Raw genomic sequence first — 16,279 nt, forward strand, 5'->3', positions numbered from 1 at the left:
GAAGCAAGCGGTGCAGAGTCCTGGGGGGCAGGAGTGCTCAGGGAGACAGAGGAAGAGGGCCCAGCCACAACTGCAGAGGGGCAGGGGGACAGCCAGGACAAGTGGACCCCTCCCTGAGAGCAAAGGGGAAGAGAGAGTTGTAAGGAGGATGGTTTGGTCAGTGGGGTCAAATGCTACAGAAAGTTCACCCACATATGCTGAGGACTGAGCAACGGCCACTGCACTGACGTGGACCTGCGGCCTGACAGTGTCACCGATGAGTGGAGCCAGGAGCCTGACTGCGTTAGTTTAGGAGTAAATGGGAGGAAGGAAATGCACATTTGGAAGAGAAATAGTCGACTGAGAAGGAAGGGAAAGAGGAAGGGGAATAGCTAGAGAATGTTAAATGGTCACGGGAAAGTTGGTAGGGGCTCCTGTTTGCCATGCTCGCAGGCAGAGGGGACGGTCCCAGTAGAAAGCAGCAGGCAGGCGTAGGTGAGCGTGGAATGTGCATACACCAAGGCATTCACACAGCTCTCAATGCCGTGCTCCTTGGTCAAAGCCCAGGTGCCCTCAGTCCAAGCTTTCTTTTCCTATGATTAGATCCCATAAAAAATCCTTTCTCCCACAGTCCCCAGATCACACATTCCTCTGTCAATCAACACAAGGCCTTTCCCTACTCTTAATTATTGAGATGCAATGTACACACAATAAAGGTTACCATTTTAAAGTGGAGTTTAGCATATGCACAGAGTTGTGCAACTATCAGCACTATCTAATTCTAGGATGTTTTCATTACCTCCCTAAAAAAAACCCATACCCATTGGCAGTCACTCTCTCTTCTCTCTTCCCAGCCTCTGGTAGCCATTACTCTACTTTCTTTCTCTACATATTTGCCTTGCCATTTTATAGAACAGAATCATATACAGTATGACCTTTTATGTCTGGCTTCTTTCATTTACCATGATGTTTTTGAGGTTCATCTATATTGTAGCAAAAATAAGTACTTCATTCCATTTTATGGCTGAGTAATATTCCATTACCCAAATATTTCACATTTTAGTTATTTATTCATCAGATATGGACATTTGGGTTGTTGACCACATTTTTGCTATTATGAGTAATACTGCTATGAACATTTGTATACAAAATTTTTATGCACATATATATTCAATTCTCTTGGGTGTATCCCTAGTGGTGGAATTGCTGGTTCATATGGCTACTCTATATTTAACTTCTTGAGGAACATCTGGAATGTTTTCCAAGGTGGTTATACCATTTTATACTCACAACTGCAATGCATAAGAGTTTCAATTTTCCACATCCTCACCAACACATGTTATTTTATGGGATTTTAAAAATATTTTTAGCCTGGCCGGGAGTGGCTCAGCAGTTGAGTATCGACCTAGGATCCAGGAGATCTAGGTTCAATTCCCGGTCAGGGCACATGCCCAGGTTATGGGCTCAATCCTCAGCAGGGGGCATGCAGGAGGCAACAGATCAATGACAGCTCTCTCATCATTAAAGTTTCTATCTCTCTCTCCCTCTCCCTTCCTTTCTCTGAAATCAATAAAGATGTATTAATAATAATAATAAATATTTTTATAGCTACTCTAATGGGTGTGGAATGGTATCTCATTGTGGTTTTGGTTTTCACTTTCCTAATTATTAAGGATGTTAAGCATCTTTCATGTGCTTATTGGCCATTTGTGTATCTTCTTTAAAGAAATGCTCATTAGAGTCCTTTGCTCAGTTTTAATTGGTTATTTGTCCTTTTGTTGTTGAGTTGTAAGAGTTCTTTATATATTCTGGATGCTAGACTCTTATCCAAAATATGATTTGCAAATATTGTCTCCCATTCTGTGGGTTATTTTTTCACTTTCTTGATAGTGTGCTTTGATGCACAACTTTTAAATTTTGATGAAGTCCAACATCCTGTTTTCTTTATTGATTGCTCATCCTTTTAGTGTCATAACTAAGAACCATTGGCTAATCCAAGGTCATGAAGATTTACACTTACATTTTTGCCTACTCTTAATCTGAAAATCGACATATGCTGGCAGGGATGTAGAGAAAAGGGAACTCCTGTACACTCTGGGCAGGGTTGTCAACTGGTACAGCCACAATAAAAAATAGTGTGGAAGTTCATAAAAAAATTAAAAATAGAACTACCATATGATGCAGCAATTCTACTTCTGAGTATGTATTTGAAGGAAACAAAAATTCTAAAAATGCTATGTAAAAGAGATAGTTGCACCCCAATGTTCATAGCAACATTATTTATAATAGCCAAGACATGAGAGCAACCTAAATGTGCACAGATGGATGAATAAATAAGATGATGAATAAAGAGGATAAATAAATAAATCATATATGTATATGTATATGTATATATGTATATGTATGTGTGTGTGTGTGTGTATATGTATACACACACATAATATATATATTATTCAGCCAGAAAAAAGAAGGAAATTCTACTATTTGCAACAACATGGATAGACCTTGATGGCATTATACTAAGTGAAATAAGTCAGACAAATAAAGGCAAACACTGTATGATCTCACTTATATGTGGAGTCTTAAAAATAACTCATAGAACAAGGAATCAGATTTGTGGTTACCACAGGTGAGGGGTGGGGTGGGGGGCAGTAATTGGATAAAGGAATTAAAAGGTACAAACTTGTAGTTGTAAGTATGCACTGGGGTTTTAATTTACAACCTGATGACTACAATAGTTAACACTGATGATATATGGTATATTTGAAAGTTGTTAAGAGAGTTAATCCTAAGAGTTCTCATCACAAGGAAAAAACATGTTCTTTCTTTCTTCCTTTTTTTTTTTTTGATATCTATATGAGATAATGAATTATTGTAATAATCATTTCACAGTATATATGAGTCAAGTCATTATGGTTTACACCTTAAACTTATACAGTGCTATATGTCAAATAAACCTCATTAAAACTGGAAAAAATAAAACTACTCTAATAATAAAGTTTATTAATTAATAAAAAGACATACAAAAATCTTAAACATGCCTTGTGCTACACATACACAATAAAAAATTTGTTACATTTGAATGGAAGACCAGTTGGGGTAGAAGAATCAACATGAATTTTCTTTCTTAAAAAAATGTGAATCTATAGAGGTGAACTTAGTTTGATTTTTTTAAATCTATAAGAAACCTACAGCCAATATCTTACTTATGAGAAACTAGATGCTTTTCAACTGAGATCAGGAATAAGGAAAGAGGTCCCTTCTCACCATTCCTGTTCAACATCATACTGGAAATGCTAGCTAATGCAGTAAGATAAGAAAATAAAATAAAAGGCATACAGTTAGGGAAGGAAGAAATAAAACTCTCTTTTTTCACATATGACATGACTGTCTACAAAGAAAATCCCAAAGAGTGGACAAAAAAAATAATCCTGGAACTAATAAACAATTACAGAGAGGTTTCAGGATAGAAAGTTAATACCCGAAGTCTATCACTTTCTTTTTTTACCAGCAATAAAAAACATAAAATGATATATGTTAACACTTATAAATATTTATGTATAAACTAACAAAATATGTTTAAGATCTATATTAAGAGAGCTACAAAAACTCTGATGAAAGAAATCAAAGAGGTTAATGAATGGAGAGACATTCATGTTCATGAATTAGAAGACTCAATATTGTTAATATGTCAGTGCCTCCCAGCTTGGTCTATTGACTCAATGAAATCCTAATCAAAATCCCAGTAAGTTACTTTCTGGATATTGATGAACTGATTCTAAAGTATATAGAGAGAGGTAAAAGACCCAGAAACCCACAATAGTCGACACAGTATTGAAGAACAAAGTCTGAAAATGATGCTGCTCAGCTTCAAGATTTATTATAAAGCTATAGTAATCAAGACAGTGCGCTATTGGCCAGATAATAGAAAAATAAGTCAATGGAAGAAAATAGAGAAACAAGAAAGAGACCCACACAAATATAGTCAACTGCTATTCGGCAAAAAAAAAAAAAAAAGAAAGATAATTCAATGGACAAAGGGTTGTTTTTTCAACATATATTGCTGGATATTCACATACAAAATAAATAAATAAATAAACCTAGCTACAGACCTTACACCTTTCACAAAAATTAACTCAAAATGAATCATAGCCTCTAATGTAAAACACCAAATTATAAAACTCCTAGAAGATAACGTAGAAGAAAATCTAGATATCTTTGGGTATGGCAATAACCTTTAAGATATAACACAAAAGACATAATCCATGAAAAAAAAAGCAGTAAGTTGGATTTCATTAAAATTGAAAACTTCTGCTCTATGAAAGACACTGTCAAGAGAATGAGAAGACAAGCTAGAGATTGGAAGAAAATATTTGCAAAAGAGATACCTGATAAAGGACTGTTATGCAAAATATACAAACAACTCTTAAAACTCAACAATAAGAATATGAACAACCTCATTAAAAAATGGTGGAAGATCTAAATAGACACAAAATCAAAGAAGATATACAGATGGCTAATAAATATATGATAATATATTTAACTGTTATTAGGGAATTAAATGCAATCAAAACAAAAATGAGATACCACTATATATGTAGTAAATGGTTAAAACCCAACACCAAATGCAAGCAAGGATGTAAAGCAACAAGAACTAATCATTGCTAATGGCAATAGAAAATGGTACAGCCGCTTTGGAAGACAGTTTGGTAGTTTCTCACAAAACTAAACACACTCTTACTATACAATTCATCACTCATGGTTCTTAACCTGCACATGAACGGGTTAAAGCAGCTTTATTCGTAATTGCCAAAACTTGGAAGCAGCCGAAGTGTCTTTTAATAGAGGAATAAATAAACTATGGTACATCCAAACAATGAAATATTATTCCACAATAAAAAAGAAGTGTGTTATGAAGCCATTAAAAGAAAGAGAGGAATTGAAAATTCGTATTGCTAAGTGAAAGAAGTCAATGTGAAAAGGCTACATATTGTATGAGTCCAACTATATGATATACCTGAAAAGGTAAAACGATGGAAATAATAAAAAGGTTAGTGGTTGTCACACCTTTGGGGAAGGGAGGGATGGACAGATGGAGCACAGGGGATTTTAGGGCAGTAACAGCATTCTGCATGATGCTATAATGGTGAATACATGTCGTCACACATTTGTCAAAACCCTTAGAATGCACAAGGCAAAGCACAAGCCCTAAAGTAAACTGCGGACTTTAATTAATCAGGACGTGTCAGCGATGGTTCATCAACGTAACAAACACACCTCGCTTGGGAAAGATGTCAGTGGCGAGGACGCTGAGTGCTTTGGGGAGAGGATAGTTATCTGGGAACTCTGTGCTTCCTACTCAATTTTGTGAGCCTTAAACTGCTCTGAAAATTAAGTCCATTGAGAAATGTGTGAATCAGTCATCAGCCAAGTATTTTTTAGGCCCAGCAGGTTCAGCACTTGCCAGGCAGAGCAAACCCCATCTCAGCAGTCCACAGTATAAACCAAAGAAGGTTACCTTAGAGCAAATCCTCACAAGCCAAAGGGACTTTCCTCCTTGCTTATTTTTACAACTTGTGGAAGAAAATGTTTAGTTCTTAGGAAGCCCAGGGACAGTCAGCTAGACAGCTGTGGGCCAGCTTCCTGAGAAGCTTTCGAAAACATGGCAGGGTCCAACTTCTTGTACCCAGGGCTGCCACCCATATAATGCTGTTGCCATGGAAGCCAGGCATAGGAAAGATCTGCTGTCACCAGCGTCACGCCCACTTTGTTCTTCACCTGTCCCAGCCCGCTGTTGATATTTTTCTGTTTTAGTTTGTATCTTATATGCTTTTCCAGAGACCTTGTCACCCAGAACAAGAAAACATGCTCTCACCTTCCCTCGCCAAGTCTCTCTAGGTCAGTGATTCTCAGCCTCAGCTATGCACTGAAATCACCTGGGGAGATTAAGAAACTAACCCTATCTGGCCCCACAGCTGAGATTCTGATTCCCTTGGCCTGGGCATGCATAGGTGGCCAAGCTTCCAGGTGATTCTAACGTACAGCCAAGGTTGCAGAGCACCGGTCTCAGAGAGCCCTTGAGGTGCACACAGACTCCAGCCAGCCATCTGAGAGAATTGTTTCTATCTCATCCTAAGAGTTTTAAAGACACTCATCTCTCCCCACACACCATTCCCAGCACACAAAGAAGGTTCTAGGAAACGTTCTTTCAATTTATTCACCAATTTTCATAAATCTGTATTGAGCACCTACTACGTGTAAGCTGAGTGCTGAGAAACTGCAGACACTTCCCTCAAAGAGCTCAGCATACAAAGCACCACCAACCTACACATCTCTACTACAAAGGACTAAGTTACAGCGTCACTATAGAGTCATTATTTATGCTGGTAGTTTGGACAGGCTCCATTTGACAAGCCTTTGCACTGTAATTCAACCAAATGTGTCACACATGCTAAGTAGGGCCCTGGCCTTGTGCAGAATGGCTTGAGGTAGACACTCGCTCCATGGCCTGGCATATTTGTCACCCTAGCCAAACTGGCTTTATTATATTAAACTTAGAAGAGTGTCACTGAAGCATGTTAGTAAATGTTAGTATAATTTGGTGATGCATAGCAGGTTTACCTCTTAATATGAAAAGTGTTTTGTTTCCTAAGAGTGGGACTCTTCTCAAAGAGATGTGTTCTCAGGCCTTTCCATGCAGCACCTGTGAGAGACGGTGTCCATGTCCCAGCCTCATCTCTTCTCCCCCCTCCTCACTCACTTTGCTGCAGCCACACTGGCTCTTTTAGTCCTTGGAACCCAGCTTACTCTCCCTCATGAGACAGGATGTGATGCATTCCTTCAAGTGGCTGCCTTGTTTGGTTTCAAATGCCACCTCTTTCTCAGGAGCAGTCCCTGACCAACCCCACACCACTCCCCACAATCCCCACCCACATCCCTCACACCCCCAGGCATCCTGTAGCACCTGGAATTTCAACCAGGCATGATATTGCCTCTTGGGAGACATTTGGTAATATCTGGAAACATTTGCAGCTGTCACAACTGGAGGGGCACAATGCCCCCTGGTTGGTAGAGGCCAAGGATGCTGCTAAACATCCTACACTGCGCAGAACAGCCCCCACAACAAAGGGTTATCTGGCTCCAAATGCCACAGTCGAGAAGCCCACTCTATCACTGTTCTCATTCCCCACACCATTCACTGGTACCAGAATTGATGGTTCGGGGGGTTCCCTACTAAATGGGAGCTCCCTGGAAACTGGGTTTCAGGGTTGTTCTCTGCTCCAGCCCCAGCACCTAGAGGAGTGCCAGGCACACTTGACTCTCAAATCTTCCCCACCTCCCACTGCAGGTGGAAGATGCCAGGCCCTGACTAACAGATGAGCCTGAGAAAACACAAGGTCAGTTTCAAAATAAAAACAAAAATCACATTTATTGGTGAGTGTGCATACAATGAAAAGAAGAGACTCTCACACTTTCATGTGCTCACAAAATAACCTCCAATCCATCAGTGAAAGATTGGTTCTGCTACTTCTTAAAGACGTGCAAAATTTCCAAAGTTTAATAGATGGTCTTAATTATACCCATGCCCTAGTGTCCCAGAACAGATTGTAGAAAATGAAATCTCAACTGTTTCAAAGGATCAAGAACAAAACTCATACATCCTACAAAATTGATAAACTTACAGAAAAAAATTAATATTAACAAAATACTTCCCCTTCCTTCCTTCTAAATCACATAGCAATTTATTTTCTTCCCCCAGTATCTACTTGGTCCACTCACCATCCTGGCTTCTTCTAACTACTAAGACCCACATCCTGGTCCCAGGGAAAGCACTTAAAACCTTATATTTTCAGAGCAATGGGGGGGGGGGGACATCTAGTGGCAAAATCACACTGACTTTATTTCCCCATCAGGGAAACAAAAACCTATGTACCTCCAGAATTTGAAAACCTTGGAGGAACCAAAGGAATGTAGCGTTTGGAGTTGAAAGATAAAAAACAAGAGGTAATCATGAAATGCTTCCAAGTGAAGGAATTTAAGTACCAAGTCAGATTTGCTGATTGTAAGTCCTATCCCACTGTTCCTGACAGACTTGGTGACCAAGGTATTTGTTGCCTGTCTACCTAATGAGAAATCTTAACGGATACAGGATTCATGAGGTCTAAAGAGAATATACAATTCTTAACTGTTCATTTCATACTTGCGAGAGAGCTCTGCTATGACCAGAAATATTGAGCCAATTTCAGTATATAAAATTAGGACTTACTAACAATAAGGTTGACTACACACTGATAAGCAAGAGACACCCTACCCAGCACCACTGGCCTGCCGAATGCCGTGCAAAACTGACAGGAAAATCATCCTGGAGCTCAAAGGACTGACACAGTGAGGTCTGGCCATTGCCTTCTGCAGTCAAGGGCCTAAGGCCTTAGAGGGCCCTGCGCCCTAACGCACGTTGTAAAGGTTGTTCTCAAAGTAGATGTTGCCACACGCTTCGTAGCGCACTGCAGTTGCATCTCGGGAAGTTTCGGTCTCAGGCTCTTTGCTACAAAAAGAATAACATGAGTAAGAGAAGAGCAGGTCACTTCCACATAAGGAGCAGCTTGTTTGTTTATTTGCAACGCCAGAGCCCGTCGCACAAACTCTTCAATGACTGCAAGCTTCCAGAGCTGTGAATATTAAGTTGTGGGGAAGTTTGTTGAACAAGCAGGATTCAGAAAAATCCTAAGATGTATTCAGGCTATTCTCCTTCAAGAGATCCACATACTAGAATTTCTAAAACTCAAACATCTGAGACAGTTACCAGACATGCAACTGAAGGGCTAAGTCAAGGTGCACGTTCACGAAGGCGGCTAGGAAATGGTTTGGCTGCTGTTTCTCCAACTGTGGGGTGTGCCCTTTAGAGGGGTTATTAAATCTATATAGTGACCTACAGCCTGTGTTTAAGATAAACAAAGATTACACAATATCAGAGCGCACTGGATGTAGGAAAATAGTGTCGGTTCACATGCCTAGGTACTGGATCGTGGTGTCAAAAACCTTACTGTGTCTTTATGGTGAGAATTTGAAAGCCATGAGTTAGGTGTGTTTCCTAACACGTACACTCACGCAGCAAGTGTATCAAAAGGTTATGCATAGAGTTTTGACATAGCTGCTATTTTATAATTTGTACATAGTGATTGTTTTTATTGCCTGAGCCTGCCCAGACATGATATGAAATGTACTGAGTCTCTCTCAACTCAGATCTTTAAAGGAACCAGTCATACACGTGTGACACTGTTTAGGTGTCAATAGTTCAAAATGAGTCAGCGTGAAAAAGCTACCCCAAGTGTCATGAGAAATTCACCCTCTCTCCCCCTCTCTCTCTCTCTCTATTTGCTTTTTTATATCTTACAATATTTTCTACAATGAAGATTTTTAGTCCTGCTACCTGGACTAAAGATAGCAGGCTACTTGGGGTCGGTAGCAAGCAGTGGTTTCGAACCATTACAGGAGTTTGCTTACAGGACCCTGGGGCAAGAGGGGAAGGAAAGCAAAGGGGATTTAAGCTTTAATTGAGCAGTAGGGTGTATGTAAGATGTGGATGTAAAGAAATGTTGACAGTAAAAGGACAGAAATCCACTAAAAAGATGCTGTATTCCATGCCTTTCTGCCTGTAAGGAGTATTTTTTCCTTCTATTGTTGGAAGCAGATAGTCAAACTTTAGAAGTATGGGTTTTGGACTCCAAAAGACTAAGACTGAGTCTTTTACGGGCTGCATGGTGTGAACTTGGGTGTTGATTAATGTTCCGAAACCCATTTTCCAGTCCGCAAAGTGAGAATGAGAGTCCCTACTTCACAGGCTTATTGAGGTGGAGGAATGAGCGAGTCCGTTGACAGCAGCATTTAAGGAGCACTCACGGTGTGGTGGACGTTGGTCAGGGCAAGGTCTGTGCGTTGGCTCATGTAATTAAGTCATAGGAGAGACTGACGTCCACGGAAACAGAACTAGGGGTGATGATGGCAGCCTCAGGGGGATGGCTGTGAGTCAGAGAGACCTGGCTGAAGGCCCGAGCTGACTAAAGGAAGCAGGCTACTTGGGGTCGGTAGCAAGCAGTGGTTTCGAACCATTACAGGAGTTTGCTGACAGGACCCTGGGGCAAGAGGGGAAGGAAAGCAAAGGGGATTTAAGCTTTAACTGAGCAGTAGGGTGTATTTACAACTATTTTACATCAAATGCCTATGAGGCCAGATAACAAATGAATGTAAAGGAGCAGAGCAGGCTGGGGGTGAATGACAGGGGAAGGGGACTGTGCAGAACCGGAGGCCCTGCCCCACCACAGTGCTTTTGCACTGCTTTGGGTTCGAGTTGTCTTCCTCCAGACCTCTGGCAGCGGCCACCACTGTCAGGGCTCACTCACACCGCCCAGGACCCTGGCCTCCCTTCCCCGTGGCATTTGCCTGGAAGCAGGGAAAGAACCCGGTGCATTTGCTTACATGTTCTGTCTGCTTTCTTTATCTCTTTGGGATATAATAGGCTTTCAGTAAACAAGGCACTGAATGAAATCAGGAACAAACCAAACAAAGCTTTCAAATGTAATTTCCCCAAACACGATTGTGATTCAGTCCCCTTACTCCAGAGGTTAGGGTTGGGTGCTGTTTCCGCAGCAGGTCCTGGCACAATCCCCGGGAAACGGAGAAAGCTAAAAGTATCACTGGAGCGTGTGGACAGCAGCGGGGGCCCTCATTAAACTAGAACTTCCAGGGTTCAGGACAAAGGAGAGGGACAGGCAGGAAGTTCATTGTTTAGAGTAGAAGCATCAAAGGGCATTGACACAAACCTTTCAAGCTTACCTTATTTGCAGCACCTTTCTTTTCAAGCATAAATATTCTAAATTGGAGAGGAGTTAAAGAGAAAATTAAACAAGTCAACCAAAGAGTTCATAAGATGTTTTTCCTAAACATCTATGTTATTTCTGTTATTACTTTGATATGAACAAAATCTGTACAAAGTCAGAAGCTGAAAAAATTAAATTAAGAAAAATCGTTTTTTAAAAAAAGAAAACAAAACTCAGACTAGGCTCTTCTCCGGTAACTTCGGGTAACTCCTTTTGACAATGTAGGAGCCAAAGAAGCCCCAACATGCAAATTGTCTCATGCTCATTAATGGTTTAGTGTGTCACACACAAGCCCAAACTTACTTTAATGCAATTGTTAATGATTATATTTCATTTTTTTAAAAATGGAAGACTATGGTTCTTTCATGGAGTCTGCTTACACACACACACACACACACACCCCTGGTGGTTGGCTAGCTTTTAAACCCTTTACTCTAGCCTTAGCCCTGCAATCTGTTTCCCTTCCAGCATCTCACTTGCCTCTTCAGGTGAGTGAGTGTTGTAAGGCCCTCGCCAGTATTATCTGTCCTTCATGGGCACAGACACTGGGTCGTGAGGGGAGGAGGTGAGGAAGGGTGAGCAGATCATACTTAGGACAGTGGTTTGTTGCTTCCAAATCCCAACTCTACCCAGCAAACTCTTATTTCTTAGCATTTAATTTCTCCCATGGGAATTTAAATTTCATTTTTCTCTTTACAGGTCAATATTTTTAAGAAAAATAAAGAACAATGTTATGCCCAGCTGGTGTGGCTCAGCGGTTGGGCATCGATCTAGGATCCAGGAGATCACTGTTCGATTCCCAGTCAGGGCACATGCCTGGGTTGTGGGCTCGATCCCCAGTCGGGGCATGCGGGAGGCAGCCAATCAATGACTCTCTCATCATTGATGTTTCTCTCTCTCTCCCTTCTTCTCTCTGAAATCAATGAAGACCAAAAAAACAAAAAAACAAAAAACAATGTTATGAAGCAAGTAAGTTATGTGAAATCAAAATTATGATGTGTGGCCCTAGCCAGTTTTCTCAGTGTTTAGAGCATCAGCCTGCAGACGGAAGGGTCCTGGGTTCAATTCCAGCCAAGGGCCCATACCTCAGTCACAGGCTCCATCCCCGGCCCTGGTTAGGACGGGTGCAAGAAGCAACCAGTCCATCTGTCTCTCTCACATCGATGTTTCTCTCTCTCTTCCCTTCCACCCTCTCTAAAAAAAAAATGGAAAAATATCCTCAGGTGAAGATTAAAGGAAAACAAATTATGTTGTGTGTGAAGCTCCTTGGACCCGGGCAGTTTGGCTCTACAACACTTGCTATGTTCACAATCCTGAAGTGACTTACTTTTGGTAATTACGGCAGCCAAAATAGTGAGCAATATCACGGCAGCAATGGAGAGTCCAATGGAGAGTTCCGTACTGGTGCTCCTCCACGTTTGTTTCAAGCATGTGTGCTAAATAAACAACAGCATATTGAAAAAGCATCTTGTTAGAATTATGGGTAGAAAACATCTCCTAAAATTATATACTCAGGCACATTTATCTTTACTGGCCCTTGTCTACTTCTAGATCATGAGAGGTAAGACCAAATCATCTGAGGTTGTAACCATGGTGAAATTGTCAGATAATTTGAAATTCAATATGTATTTGGGAATATTGGAAATATTTTACATCCTGCTTGGAGTGGGATTTACATGGGTGTATACATTTGTCAAAGCTCAAACTGTACACTTCAAAGGGTGCTCTTTATTATGTATAAATTACCCATATTTTCAAAAGAAATCAATAAGCTATTTCCATCGCTATATTCTCTTGTGAGATTAAAAAAGAAAAAAAACTTGTTCATGTACAGGTTGACTTGGTGATGTTATCTGGATGTACTTAATTAATGAATTTTATCATTGATAGAGTCCTTATGTTTTTTAATTATAATTCAAGATTCTATGTATGTCTATATAAATGGACCTGAAAGGAGCTGCTCACAAACATGGCCCTGATTAACAGTTAACTTAAAATGCTATGCAACTGCATAGAAATGCAGAATTTTATTTAAAATCTCCTAGTGCAGTTTGGGATCATTCTAGAATAAGCCCAAAATATGCCAGGCATCATGCCAGGCCCCTCTACCTAGCTTAGCTCTAACACTGAAAAGATCCCACAGGGTAGATATTTGAACAGAAAGGACAATCAGAGAGAAAGATGAAGCCTCTTACTGCATAAAAGTTTAATACTGGAGACAGAATCCCGGCTTTTTCAGTTGCTGTGGGACCCTCAGCAGGTTATTAAGCTTCTCTGAACCTCTGTTTCTGTGTCTGTCAACTACAGATTAAGTAGGGTCCTTGGGAAAGATTCTTTCAGACACTTCCCGGAAAACACAATGAGGAATCTGAGGGCAACTTAGCATTTGAGCCATCCGTGTTTAAAGAGAGGGGAAAGTTTCTTTGGTATTACCGTACCTGTGGGGGGGCAACATGGTTAGATGGAACATGGGGTTGCCAAAGGAGGCTTTGCTTTTTTTTTTAATACTATATTACATAAAAACTACATGTTTATTATAGAATGTGCAGCTAACATAAAGAAAGAAAAACTAAAATCAACCATAGTCCTAACATCCCAAGACAACCATGGTTACCATTTTTTATTACATTCTCTTTTAAAATTTTCTGTCTGGAGTTTTTTCTTAACATAAATAATTATATATTCAATATATACTATTTTAAAAATTAGTTTTTTCACTTAATAATCAATAGTAACGATCTTCCTGTGTCAGTAAATGCACTGAAGCAATGACATTCTTAATGGCAATATGTGGGTGTGCTTAACTGATTAAGTAAGTAATCCCTTACTGTTGAGGATTGAGGTTGTTTATAACATTTTCATGACTATAAATAACAGCAACAAACACTTCTTCCCATACATCTTCATGTATTTGTTCAATTGTCTCTTTAACATATTGTCCAAGTTGACCTACTGTAGGGTCAAAATATATGCTGCATGTTTTCAGGATATCAGGGAGCCCAGCCGGGCATGGCTCAGCGGTTGAGCATCGACCTAGGATCCAGGTGATTGGGGTTCGATTCCCGGTCAGGGCACATGCCTGGGTTGTGGGCTTGATCAATAACTCTCTCATCATTGATGTTTCTATCTCTCTCTCCCTCTCCTTTCCTCTCTCTGAAATCAATAAAGATATATTTTTTAAAAAAAGATATCAGGGAGACACATTGACATCCTCAGACTCAAGGCCCCAAAAAGCCCACAATTTTGTTACTTCCTGTAGTAAAATTGCATCTAAATTGCTTCTACTTGCTGCCAAACCTAACTATCCTACAGGTAGCTGAGGTCAAAAACAAGTTCACCTTTCAGAATGTGCTTTTTTTTTAATTCAACATAAGTCTGGCCATATAGCAATAAAATAACATTTCCATAGTGGCAGTTCTGGTATTTAGGAGGCCTATACAAATTCAGCCCAAGCCATCAGATCAATCATGCCATAATAATTGGTAAAACAGTTCATATAACTATTAGTGTGCTCTTTGTTAACTAAGGTTAACAATATAAAGTAATCTGACCCTACACTAAATCAGCACATTTTGTCTCAGTTTGAATTTCTCTTACTATTGAGGGTTGTCATTTCTCACCACTTGTGACCAGTTAACGCCCTAATGGGTCATCCTACATAAGACATTAAGGTGTAGAAAAACTCTGCAGTGGCCTCAAAATTTCTCTATAAAAGGCAATCGGGTAGGAAAAGGGTACTGGGGCCTATGGTTAAGCGAGCACATTTCCACTTACATAATAATTTTGTTTGGAACGGCCTCCATGCCACCACAGCAACTCAAAGCATTTATTTCCCTAATGATAACTGAAGTCCTCCTGGGTATGTTGTGTTAACTCACTCTCCTTAAATTAGTTCATTCTTTTTTGTCCAATCTTTTGTCCAGGACAAAGTCTGTCGTGTGTGAGTGTTGTGTGTATGTGTGTGAGTAAAATCACTTTTCAGGCATCTCTAACAAACGGGTCTACCTCTGAGCTTGACCAATTAATCAAAGCAGCCCTACTTAAGAAACAAATTCTTTTCTTCTTTGTGTCTTAACTGGGGAGAGTCAATCTGTGGGCTAGCCTTACAGAAGTAACCTCTAAATATAACTTGCTTCCAGGGAGACAGACAAGTGAAGATGGTGAATGAAACAGGAAGGAACTGGCTTACAGTCTCATTGAACTGCCAACCGCCACCTGATGGCTGCGTCACAGGGCTACTCCCATCTGCTCAACAAAAAGAAAAGTAGTTAGAATTATAAAAAATATTGAAAATTTGCTACAAACCCTAAGTATATTCACATTGCTTTCTGGTGATGAATGAAAAGTTGAATAATAAGATGACCAAAGGTAGCAAGCACTGCAAGAGTTATACCAAGTGACTAGCGTTTATTAATTTATCCTATAAGGTGTGTTTCTTAATCACTTTGTCATGGGCTCTGTGAAAATGGACCACTTTTTCTTCTTTATGGAAAAAAAAAAGCATTACATATGAAGTTTTGCCTACAAATTCAGGGGTACAGAAGACATTTTGGAACCAGGTTAAAAATGCCACTTACAGGTAGGTGATCAATATTTTTATGCTAGCTAAGAACTGTCAATGAGTGCCCAGAGGCCATATGCACATCTAAAGATCAAACTACTCTATTTAGAATGGACATTACATTGGCTTTAGATTCAAAATGTAAGTAGAATGTACAAAGGTATCTAAAACAGGGGTCATGTAACTCCTACATTATATGCCAATGTGCCTAGAAGTACATTGATCCAGAAGTACTTTAGAAAATACCTGTTATATAAGCCATAAGACCAATATATCTTATTCTACCTAAAATCCTAATATAAAAGGATATTATTCTTTAAAGTTTTTTTGGTAAAGATAATTATATTTATGTAAGTATGTAAAATGTTTTAAACGATAAAAATATCTTAACTTTAACTTAATCCTACATTTTAAATAACTAGTTCTTATAGATGGTCCAAACTGAAAGGGGTATAAACAGCCTCACTCTCTGCTTTCCTCTAAGAATCCCCACCCAAACTGACTCATAGGTGACCATTTTTATTAGTTTCTTGTTTGGTTTACTTTTCTAAATAATTTTTTATTTTTCAATACAGTTGACATACAATACTATATTAGTTTAATGTGTACAACACAGTGACCAGACATCTAAAAAACTTATGAAGTGATCACCTTGAAAAATATAGTGCCCATGTGACACCATACACAGTTATCACAATATTATTGACTATACTCCTTACATCCCCATGACTATTTGTAACTACCAATTTGTACTTCTTTTTTCTTTCTTAATCCTCTCCCGAGGACATTCTTTTACTGATTTTAGAGAGAGAAAGAGAGAAAAATATCGATGTAATGTGAGAATGAAACATTGATCAGTTGC

This window comes from Miniopterus schreibersii (assembly GCF_964146895.1).
Source record: "Miniopterus schreibersii genome assembly, chromosome: 4".
In the NCBI taxonomy this organism is placed as follows: domain Eukaryota; kingdom Metazoa; phylum Chordata; class Mammalia; order Chiroptera; family Miniopteridae; genus Miniopterus; species Miniopterus schreibersii.